This window comes from Sinohyriopsis cumingii, chromosome 18, assembly GCF_028554795.1.
Source record: "Sinohyriopsis cumingii isolate HCF-2022 chromosome 18, ASM2855479v2, whole genome shotgun sequence".
NCBI classification, from domain to species: domain Eukaryota; kingdom Metazoa; phylum Mollusca; class Bivalvia; order Unionida; family Unionidae; genus Sinohyriopsis; species Sinohyriopsis cumingii.
Genome location: NC_142978.1, coordinates 34,243,968 through 34,256,486, shown reverse-complemented (window position 1 = coordinate 34,256,486; position 12,519 = coordinate 34,243,968). Strand labels below are relative to the sequence as shown.

General features: G+C 36.7%; 1 protein-coding gene and 1 pseudogene across 3 annotated transcripts in view; one reads left to right on the top strand and one right to left on the bottom strand.

Moving 5' to 3' along the window:
- Positions 1–12,519, bottom strand: part of LOC149776361 (uncharacterized) — an 86,143-nt gene that overhangs the window by 43,563 nt on the left and 30,061 nt on the right. The gene's annotated exons all lie outside the window — the stretch shown is intronic.
- On the top strand, positions 5,958–11,328 carry LOC149776362 (dynein light chain 2, cytoplasmic pseudogene; annotated as a pseudogene). Its single transcript, XR_016416306.1, has 2 exons — positions 5,958–6,119; positions 9,045–11,328. The product of XR_016416306.1 is annotated as a dynein light chain 2, cytoplasmic pseudogene (transcript).

Sequence of the window (12,519 nt, the reverse complement as noted above, 5' to 3'; positions counted from 1 at the left end):
TGGTTCTAAATTTTCTAGAGGAGCGCTTTTCCGTCTCTCGAATGGAATAGTATTTTTCAGGGTTGACTAAAGGTGGTGAACTTGGTTTAGAGGGTTCTGATTCTGGTTCACTCATGTCCTCTTCAAAATCACTGGCATGAATTTGTGCCAAGATTTCAGCCCTGGTTCGAGGCGATAGATCACGTTTCTGCCTCTTACTTTCTTCTTCTTTCTTCTCGAATGAATAGGATCTTTTCATCTTGAGTGAAAAACGTCAAATGACTCAAGTTTAAACACCATAGATTAATTTATAGTCATGGCAGACTAGCGTATATAAAAGGGTGTGTGTCTTGTTCTTTCACTATTCATTTCACTCTCAAGCCGAGCACAACGATGGAAGAGACTACCCAGATGGAACGTTTCGTCAGAGCTTTGCGAGGGGTCATTAGAAAATTCTCTTCAGACCAGCCTACGGACTACTCTCCTTCCTTTCGAGATAAAAGTCAAGATACTTGCTATATCTGTCAGAAGAAAGGGCATTGGTCTTCAGAGTGTCCAGACCGTCAAAAAAGAACAAAACCAGGGACTAAAAAAGACAAAAGTCAAGATACCTGTTATTATTGTCAAGAAAAAGGACATTGGTCTCCAGATTGCCCAAAAAAGAAACAAGAGGAGTCAGAAGAAAAGAGGGATTCTTCAGAAGAAGAGAGGGATTCTTCAGAGGAAGAAGAGGAAGAAAGAAGACAATTCTATTTACAAGAGGCAAAGAAACAGGAGAAGAAGAAAAGAAGAAGGGAAGAAAATGAGGAAAAGACGGTGAAGAAATTTAAAAAACAGAGAGACTAAACAGTGAGACAGAAGAAGTCGATGAACTTTTTTAAAATGTGTTGTGTTGTGAATTGTGAATTGGATTGTAAAAAATGGAGAAAAGAATAAATTAATGATACAAGGTAAGTGTCTTTGAGTTGTGATTTTAAAATAAGAAGCTACACTCACGCATTCATACAAAAAGACACGTACTATAAGGGTAAAATGGGTTGTTTTTTGTTTTTGTTTTTTTTTTTTGGTTTTTTTTTAGTTATTGGCAAATTGAAATTGTATTTCTTTTCGAGAAATGTGGGTGGCCCTGAAAAGGGCCTTTTTTCTTTATGGTGTAGGGGTGAGTTTAAGCAATCAACTTTAACTGCCTTAAGCCTTTGCCACGGCCAAGGCCTACTTCTGGACTGCGTAATGTTGATGATGATGATTGGGTTGAAATCACTAAGGGTGGTACGGTAGGCTTAGTCACAGGGTTGACGTGTTTAGCTCGGGAAGGTCGTATTCTCTTCGGTCGTAATAAAGAAGTCTGATACATTTGTTTCAGAATTCTTAACTCCGCTAAAATGTCCAACAGTACCGTGATCGTTTGATTTTCACCCTCTTGTTTCTTTGCTGCTACTTCTTCTTGCTGTTGTTTTTTTCTTACCTCTTCTTCTTGCTGCTGTTGCTGTAGGAGAAAAGCTTGTTCCGCTTCCTTTTGTCGTTGTATAAATTTCTCCAATTCTTCTTTCTGTCTCTGTCTAAAATTCTCCACTTGCGGTAATGAAGAAGGTAACGAAGGTTCCGGAACAAATTCTTGCGAGGAGAGAAAATCCACAAAATCCCAATTCACCTCTTCTGAAAGTAAGTCCGGGTTCCCTTGGGCGGTCTCCCCTGTTGGTGCACCCCAATGGATCGTTTTCTGAGTTTCCGTCATGTTGAATCACTGTCGCATAGATTGACTGCACACAAGCGCTAGCGAATCTATATAGACCACATGACGTCACAGACTGCTCTCTTCGGATTGGATGCGAGCTGACTGAATTTTGTAACGCGTGTTCGGATTGGTGAATGAACTCAATCCGTTTCAATCCTTCCTCTACCTATAAATAAGCGCAGTTCACTGCATTGATTCACCTGTTCTCGTCGCTTCAAGATGTGGACTACAGTTGAGTCATCCACCCTTGTGTCTTCCATGATGTTCAGGAGGGACATGCTCATGTATGTCCGATCCAAGTGGACCGTTGTCCACAGGACAAACACCAGCCTGTGGATACGTAGGATCTACGTTGAAAGACAAGGATGCCTGAAAAGAGTGCTGATGTACGGACCAACAGTAAGACGCAGCCTAAGGACAAGAAGAAGACCAATGCGGTGCCCTTTATGTTAATGAATACATTAACATAAACCCAAAGGCCCTTTTCAGGGCCAGCCATATTTCTCGAAAAGAGAATGACTTTATTCAATTGCCTACCCTTTTTAAATTTAAATTTAAATTTAAATTTAAAAAAACTTTTTTTTTAAAAAAAAAAAATCCCATGTTCAATTTCCCTTGACGCTATAAAGTTCCACCCTGTTTAATTTCCTTTGACGCTAAACCGTCCCACGATTTTTTCTCCATGTTAATTTCCCTTGACGCTAATCTGACCCACGATTTTTCTCCATGTTAATTTTCCCTTGACGCTAATCTGACCCAGGGGTCTCTGTAATGCTAATTCCCATTGACGCTAATGTGCCCCACTTCACTACTGCCAAATCTATTTTTTTAAAATTGATCCATATGATACGATTCCTGTTCGCATAAATTATACTTCGTGCAAAACAGATATAAAACACAATATGCCCTAAATACTGTATGTAAAAGCTACATTAAGTGACATGTCCTAAGTGTATGTATGTATGTATGTATGTATGCATGCATGTATGTATGTATGTGTGTGTACGCACACTCGCAAGAACGTACGTACGCATGTACCTTCGTATGTATGTATGTGTCGACTTTTCCGGTGGCATAAGTGGTTAGATTGTCCGCCTCAGTATCAGAAGATTATAGGTTCGAACCACGTCCAAGTCATACCCCAAAGGCTCATAAAAATGTTACTAGCAGCTGCCTGACTTGGCGTTCGGCATTAAGAGGTTACTTTTAGGGCTGTTCGGCCTGGTTTCAGGTGGTACATGATGCCCCAGTGCTGAACATCAGTAGGAGCTGCAACAATGCAGACGAGTCAAAAATTGTTAAAGCTACGTTACAAGTCTAAGCCACCTTCCCCCCAGCCGCACACACACACACACACACACACACACACACACACACACATATATGCTTTAGTGTGATTTTTTTAACAACGGGAAACCAATTATTACTTCAGCATGAGGATCGGAACATCATAGATTGAAACAGAGATTACGGTGAGAATTACGGTGAGAATTGTAATCTTTTATATGTCGGGACCTCTCGGACTGTTACCTATTAGACTTTGAGAAATCCCTCCATAGTGTAACGAATTCTGAGTCGTATGTCCTCATTTCCTAATTAAGTCACGCAAATACATCCTTCCCTCGCGAGGTGTCGTGATGGAGAGAAGAACGAAGATTTCCTCACGTAACCGAAGGCTGTCACGCTATGGTAGCTTCCCACGCTTGAGGTACGTTTGGTGCATACTCTGTTAAATAATAATGTATCCCTCATGATTCTTTGTTTAACATGCTTAATTCTTTTAAACTCAGCTGCATGACAACCAGTGTGGAAGTATTGAAATTACGTCACGAGGCGGGATGCGTTACGCGTTTTCATTGATTAACTGAGTTTCCATTAGCTACCTTATTGTATATAAATACGCCTGCATCGACAGATGAAAGCTGTTTTCACCCATTGAAACACCGACTTAAGCGGTTGTAATACAGTAAAAGAAACATTAGCTACCTTATTGTATATAAATACGCCTGCATCGACAGATGAAAGCTGTTTTCACCCATTGAAACACCGACTTAAGCGGTTGTAATACAGTAAAAGAAACAAAACCCTAAGCTATGGCAATGCTTCAGGTATCACTGAAGTTAGATTAAAACCACCCATAACAATATTAGATGAACTATAACCTGTTTGGAAATACATTCCAAATTACCATATTTCTCCATTTATGGAGAAATACTTTTAAAATCCTCTCTCCAATCCTGGATAACAGTCCCAAAGAAAATATAACATATGTAATAATATATGTATGTGCAAAGAAGTGTGTGTGTCTGTGTGTGATTTGGATTTTTAACGTAGCTTTAACAATTTTTCAGTCATATCGCTACGATGTCTGCAATGTGGCAGTTTATAGTGATGTTTAGCACTGGGGCATCATGCCGCAGACATGTAGCATGATGTCCCACCCAGTCACATTATCCTGACACCGGGCCGACCAGTCCTAACACTAACCTCTTAATGCTGAGCGCCAAGCGAGGCAGCTGTTAGTACCGTTTTTGTAAGTCTTTGGTATGACTCGGCCGGGGATCGAACTCACGACCTCCCGCATCCGAGGCGGACGCTCTAACCACTAGGCCATCGGAGCGGTTGTGCAAAGAAGTAAAGTAAGGATAGTATTAACCATACAAGCCACCAATATGAGATGTTTTGTATTGTATAAATTGTGGAGTAATATAAAGACATTGTAAACTTATATATGATTGTCTGTACTGTGTGATTCCAATGTTTGTATAAAATAAATCTACTATATTTACTTATCCTGACTTAGATTTCTTTTGGTCAAGTGCTAGGCTGGGACGAACAATTTTTCTATGGAAACGTTGACCATATTATGTGGATCAAGAAAACGCTACATTAGGTCTGACATTTTTATAAACGATTTGTATATGTTCGTGTTTTTCACAAGGTCTGTAGTTGCGGGTACATGGAGAGAAAAAAGGTTTGGTTACAAAATTTATTTAGGTATTTTTGTTTGGAGTTTCACATTTTTAATATATATATATATATATATATATATATATATATATATATATATATATATATATATATATATATATATATATATATATTAGGTTTGCACTTGTAACGGTCTCTGTTTCCAGGCCCATAAACTTTCCTCATCCTTGTAAAACAGATTGATATCTATGTGGTTTATACTTCATTCCACAGGTAGTTGTGGTCCCCCTTCCCACCTAGTAGCTTCCGAGCTAGACTTAGAAAAAAACAACAGACGTGAATGAAATGTTACTCTTCTTTAAAATATGAGGTTATGTTAGTTATAGATGGAAGTATAGATTATGATTTTGGTCAATTTTTTAAATTATTAAATTAAATTATTATTTAGAAGTAATTTAAATTCTATACCCCTTCTTTTGCATCCTACCCTGGGGTTCAGTACATAACTGAATGTTATTCATTACAACAGGCGTGTATTTGGATATTTTTAAATATTACGTATCTCGTTATAGGCACACAAAAAGAGAACCCTACATGTGATAAACCCGAGACGTTTGAGCTTATATAATCAATACTGACGACATTCATCTTTCAGGAACTCTGCCAAGATACTATGCTTCGCTGTACTATTGTATACGTATCTTTATCAAGCATCTGTGTTTTTGTTTGTTTTTTAAATTCACATTTTCGTCCAAACACAGTTAACATTGTTACAAACCGGACAGACCTGACGTCATATAACAATTCTGTTCGAGCTCAGGCTGTATATCATGCTACACTGTTACAAAACATATCGTTCAAGATGGCGTGCATGTTAAATCTCCTTTATGTTTTTTAAATTACATTTTTTAAACTTTATTTAACACGGAATCCTCTGTTGGAGCCTAATGTGGCGTCATCTACTACCAATGCAGATATTATTATTATTATTATTATTATGAAAGATAACATAAAGATTGGGAATCCCACCCAATTTGACTTGTCTAGTGTCGCAATGTGCAACTGTATTCTAGTCCATTACGCCGCTTATCTAATATTTATGCACAGCTATATACATCTAGCTTGCCCACAGTGCCCACATAGTCGCTGTTGGCGGTTTTTCTTGTGAGAGAATGGAATTTCTTTCCTTTTATAACTTATGAGACTTGTTGATATATATAATGAGGGGGGAGGGGCGTTGTTAGAAGCTACTGTAGGAAGATGCCAAATTTGACAAATCAAATGGAAATAACGAACCACTCGATGCAAGATTACCGCGCTAAATTTGTTGCATACTTTTACTTAATTGGGAGCGCAGAATTTATCATCCTCTGTAAAGGTTTTGCGAACAAGAAACAGAAGACTTTACATGTAATTTTTTACCATTTCAGAAGTGATTTTCTGCTGATACTGTAACGTCTACATCGATATATAGGTAATCTCTCTCTCTCTCTCCCCTTGTTCGACGTTTAATTATGAAGCACACGAAATCACCTAATCTGTACATGTACTATATAAATAGTACAGATAAGGTCTTATCCTGTTCTAGCGCACACACGCACGCACACACATTGAAATGTAGTGCAAAGCTATCGACTGAGCCATTAATATGTAAATGCGCACTGTTGTTTCGACAATACTTTTAATTTTGTATATAACAAAATTTTATTTAAAAAATATCGTTCAACATCGGAACACCTCGGATAATGTAAGGGACATTTTTTGGTTCATTTAAATGACTTTAGCTAGTTGCTGCTATAATGATAACACGCTGGCCCAGAAAGAAAATGCTGAACATGTAAATTTATATACTATAGCAGTTACAATTTATTAATAATAAAATCTTGATGATGAAATTATACTTGCATACATGTGAATGAAATAATCAGGAAATGAAGTTAACACTAAAATAGGATTCAGTTCCTGATTCGATGTCCCATTTATCAAATACTACATCATAACGCAAATTGAAAATAAGAACAACCATTTATTGGAGTTGGCGTGCCCTTGGGTTTTCTTAGGAACCAAACTATCTTTTTTACTTTTTCTTACCTGTAGTAATTATTTCTACTGTTAGGCAAAATAAATGTGTTTGCACTGGTTTTAAAATTAGGATATGTAGGGTTTTCGTTCTTTTTCTTTTATTTTATATTAAAAAAAAAGGTATAAATATTATAATGATAGTATATATAATGTACTAAGCGCTTCAGGCAGTGGGCTGAACTGACTTGATTAGATACACAAATCATTTTAGGGCTAAACTGGCTCATCAATTAGATGCACTGTACAATTTAGGGAATTTTTTGTGGGGTTTTTTGTGTAAATTTTATTTATTTTACAAGGCAGCGGTTTAGGTGGGGTGGAATTGCTGGGATCTGAACAACGATAAATAGGCCTTGTCGATCAAACAAGCGTTATGGATGGTCTTGCATTTCATTTACATACAATCCATGGTCTAGTTAGTCATGAATGAAAATGGTGGTGCTCACATATCCTATAGGGCCACCACAATGGCCATTTTGAAAATCCTATTGCTATAGTATAGGATGGTCTATTGTCTGTCATTCAACATCTGTCTGTCAGCAAGTTTGTTGCTGCTAATCCTCCTAAAATACTTTTTGTAGAAAATTGACCAGGTGTTGTTTATGTACACTACAGCATGGAGTATGGTGCTTAGGGACTGTATTGATAAATTTATCGTATCGCTGTAACAAGAAGAATAACTATGTAAATGATGCATAATAATTCACAGCAAAGAACACATAACAATCGTTAATAGTTCATCCATATTGATACAAGAGGTGAAAAATATAAACAAAACAATAGTTGTACAAGTTAATCTAGTCCTCGCATGTCGTGAATAACTTTTATTTGCCTTTTCATTCTTCAAACTGAGAATTCATTTGAGAAGGCTGTTGCAGGAAAATCCACTTATGGCGATAAAAAAGAAAAACTATGGATAACACCTGCTTGCCTTCCACAAATGAGCAAACAGTAACTAACTTGGATAGTTTGAAATATGCCCCAACCCTGAGAATTTCATGCTCATTATGTTGTCGCGTTGGTTTGTTCAACCAGCAAAAACATGTTGACGTAAAAGAGACATTCCAGATTTGTTCGCTATGTAGGATTATGTACTTTTAATTTGAGAACCATATTACGCAAAGTTTTCTGTTGCTTCATTCCTAGTAGATCTACTTGCATCAGGTTTGAGGACTACACTTCCACTGTGTCTCCGAGAAATATGGTGCATTTAATTTTGATTGTTGGTTCTTGCTTATTCAAAGTAATAACCACCAATCAGAACTAACTAGGGAGTATAATGTTTCTTCAGTTTTGAAAATAGTACCATAACTAGACTTCCAGATGTAGGGGCCCCCGAGTGGTCTAAAGCGCTTTCCGTTATAGATCATTGCCATCTCACCTCTGTCTGCTTGGGTTCGAGTTTCGGATTCAGCCAATGTGGGTATGTGAGAAAGCTTGCCTTGTAGCTTCTCGTGGGTCGGTGGTTCTTTCTGGTGTTTTCCCGCGTTCTTCCAACACCATTAATACTGGCTGCCATGTATAGCCTATCGTGTGCTGAAAAATGGCGTTAAACCCCACAATAACAACTTTCAGATGTAAGTGAAGACATGAAATTGGTAATGAGATGTTTAAAAACATTAAGGAAGTACAAAATAATGGACTTGGTGACAGGCAAGTCCAGCTGATAGCCTAAAATGTAGAATACAAATCGCTGACACCTAACAGGTAGTCTATTTTGAAGTAGTTTTTATATCTTGTAAAAGGATGAAAATTGCATATAAACAGATCACAAGTCCATGTCTATCAGTAATTTGCTTACTAGAAATACGACCAGTATTGTAACTGGTAACAAACTGGCACTACCCAAACACTGAATGACCTATTGTTATTGATATAGTGAATAAACTAGTGGAAGTATAACATTGCACCAGTCTTATTCACAATGTGGTGCAGAAAATTCGCCCACATCACTTGCAAAATTTTCATTTGGTACATGAATTTCTATGTAGTCAGTGATTATCTATTTTACTTCTAAATGAAACGAAAATTGAATTACCAGCTCAAAATATTTGAGATATTGTATTGTCAGGGTTTATATTTTTGATTTTAATTTGGTGAAGTTTAATTTTTAGAAAACTTTAATGTTCTGCATTCTTATTCGACTTTAATATTAATAAATATTCTTCACATAGCATGAATTGAAGATAATTTTCCAGAAGAAAAAACTGAATCTATTTTGGGGATGAAGGAGAAATAAAAGATAAGAATTTACTGAATACTAATTGACAATACCGTTGCACATGAATTGCAAGAATGTTTGTTTTTTTTTCCCCAGAAAAAATGACTGACAGAAAGGCCGTCATCAAGAATGCCGACATGGCTGAAGACATGCAGCAGGATGCTGTAGACTGTGCTACACAAGCTTTAGAGAAATACAACATTGAGAAGGACATTGCTGCCTACATCAAGAAAGAGTTTGACAAGAAGTACAACCCAACATGGCACTGCATTGTGGGACGCAACTTTGGAAGCTACGTCACCCATGAGACCAAGCATTTCATTTACTTCTACCTCGGACAAGTTGCCATATTATTGTTCAAGTCTGGATAAAGTGATCAGAGTCTTTGTCCCTAAAACTGTTAAAGTTTTGACTTGTTAATCTCTGTGATGAGGAAAGAAGGGAGAAAACTAGCCTGGAGCTATGTTCAGAATCTTACTGGTCATATCTTTATAGATAACGTGGACTCAACTGTAAAATGAAAATGCAAGTTATGTACTGATGTAATATTGTGATACAGAATATGAGGTTAAAAAGGTTATGTTACATTTTGGACTTCTTGTTTTGTTATATTATTAGGTGTGTATGAAGTGTATTAGTACATTATATTGTGCTACAGACCTTTTAAGTACCTTTAACCATGGTATGGTTTAAATGAGCTGCATTTTCTGTGTTTTTATAAATACTATGTGGCTAAAAATTTCTACTTCTGATTCATTTGGGTATTTTTTTTGAAGTTGCGACTCGTTCATTGTCTAAAACCTCGAAAATATTTCTAAATGTAGTATTTGCTGAGAAAATGGTAGAACTGCACATCCTGTCTGGATGACATGGAGCCTGAAATATTGTACAAACTGATACAGTATAATAAAGGAGAACTCGCTCATCTGACTGCATTTTTTAAAAGAAAATCCTCCAATAAAGACAAAATCTGTTGATCACCTTGCAGTTTATCAGTAATGTTGAGGTGACGTTCCCGGGTATTAGGACAAATGTGACAACCCATACTTGCCAACATTATCTCTAACCCTAGTACACTTAAATTGGCCGATACTCATGTTCTTCCAAAAAAATTATGTATGGACTTTATGTTAGTAATACACACAACATGGCTGATTGACATCAACTATTCAATTTCGCATATCAGTAACTTGGAAAAGCTAGACTTGTTAGGACTACATCACACTTTTGTTACGGTTTGTGAAAAAAATTGATCATGGGATTGCCTACATTTTGGATTGCAGTTGGTGCTCACATTACACTGCACATGCTAGGGACATCGTTTGGTGTCACTACCTCATAGCTGCCAACCCTCACGAATATGGTGTAAATTTCAAGACTTTTTCAGCGATTCACGGATTCACGCCGCAAGCCAAAAATTCACAAATTCTCCTATCCTCAATTATTTAAAATCTTTAATAAAATAACCGATTTCCCTTTACCTACAGACGCTACCCCTGCAACTCTGAATTGGGTGCCATAATTTTGTTCTGGAATTCATTGTACATCTTCGTACACCCTAAACCTTGACCAGATTCGGTCTTGTTCTAATTACAGCAGCAATTGTATTGAAAGATGCTGGTATTTAAAGGTTTGTACAATTTGTTTCAAAACAAATTAAGGTTTTTGATAAATTTTTCTTAAAACGTCATTTTTAGCTCATCTCTAGCTGCTACGTTTTTTGTTTTTTCTCTTACCAGTTGAAAATTTAACTCTGCTCCATTCTACTTGGTCAGTTTGGATTGCCTTTACCTCTTCACGGTTGGTAACGTTATGGTTCGTTAATGAATTTAGTATGTTGCCCAATGGCACAGTATAGCTCAAATCTCATCTGAACCAAAATTTAACTACATGTATGTAGTGAGGTTTCCTAAGTTGATACTACATTAGTTGTAAATGGTCAGTACATATATAAGCACAATTTTTATATGTAGTTTCTTGAAGTAATGACATTTTGTAATAGACTTGATACCTATTTCATTAGATCGAATTCTGTATATTGTGTTTTGTCATATTTGTAACGTATACATATATGTGTGATGTTTTCAAATGCATCACTTGCACTAGTGCATTGTAGACTTCCAAAGTCAATATTGTAATATTTAATCAAATCTAGGAAAGCTGTCCAAAAGCATTTATTTTGCTGAACCTTAAGTTCATGTAACTGGTCAGTGATGGGCATTATATGCTTCCAGAGTAGGTCCAAATGTTGACCACTGTTTTTATGAAAAGCTTAATTTTGTCATTAAAATATCTTTGCTTCCATCCTTTTTATTTATACTCTTCTATTTTACTTTTATACATTTTCATTTTTATCCAAAAATAAATTCTATTTGGTAAATTTGTTTTCTGTTTTCATTAATTGCTCACTGGTTTTATTGTAATTCCAGTTACTGTAGCCATATGGTGAGATTTGCCATATAGGCAAAGAGCTAGAAGTCTTGATAATTTCACATCGGCTTTAAAGCAACATTTCTTTTAAAACAAATTCTTTGCAAAACTGGCTGCAAGTCCAAGTATAGAATTGTCCTCCATCTTGCTGTCATATTTGCTTGTGACCACTGTCAGACATGTTTCTGATCAAACTTTGATGAAACTTGGAATGTGGGCTTAAATCATCAAGTTATCTGATGAGTATGTTTGATAATGAGTAAGATCCACTCATACTGGACCACTCTGGTTTAACTGGTTTGAGTGCCTGCCTCAGATGCAGGATGTTTTGGGTTCCAACCCAGGCAGAGTCCTACCAAAATGGTATTATCAGCTGCTTAAATTTATTTTTTGCTTGGCGATCAACATTAAGAGGTTAGTGTTAGGACTGGTCAACCTGGTGTCAGGATAATGTGACACAGTGAAATATGATGCTATGTCTGCGGCATGCTTATGCAGTAATAGACCTCACTATAAACTTTAAGCTATATCAAAAACATCTAAATCACACACACAAACATACACCAATGTTATTAATGAAGTGTTGGTTGGTTTCTAACACTACTTTCTAACATTACCTTTAGCATGATGGCCATATCAGGCTTGAGAAACGGGTGACATGCCTTTCTCAAGGACATACAGAGGCAGCTGATCCAGGTTGACCTGGGGCAGTATCAGACCCAAAGTACTATGATTAACAGTCCAAGACTCTACCAACTGAACCAGCACAGCTTCCAAACTAATTCGCGGATTTTGGTTATACCATGCCGAACTTCATACTGCTACATGTATATATGATGCATTTTTTTATCAGACTTTGAATATACTGTCGGCTTATGTAACAAAGTTTTCTTGAGTTTATTAACGAGGGAGGTCTATACATGTTAATGAGGTGACCTTGCATTTGATTGGCTAAGCATGTTGCCATTATAGTGACATTTATGATCCAAGTTTGATCAAACTTGGTATATTGACTGAAATTTTCAAGCTCTTGTATGAATACAGCCATGAGTGAGAACCATGCATATTAGTGATGTCTTGTATCTGATTGGCTGAGCTAGACATCATTTTATCGTCTCCATTCCTCATTAAGTTTGGTCAG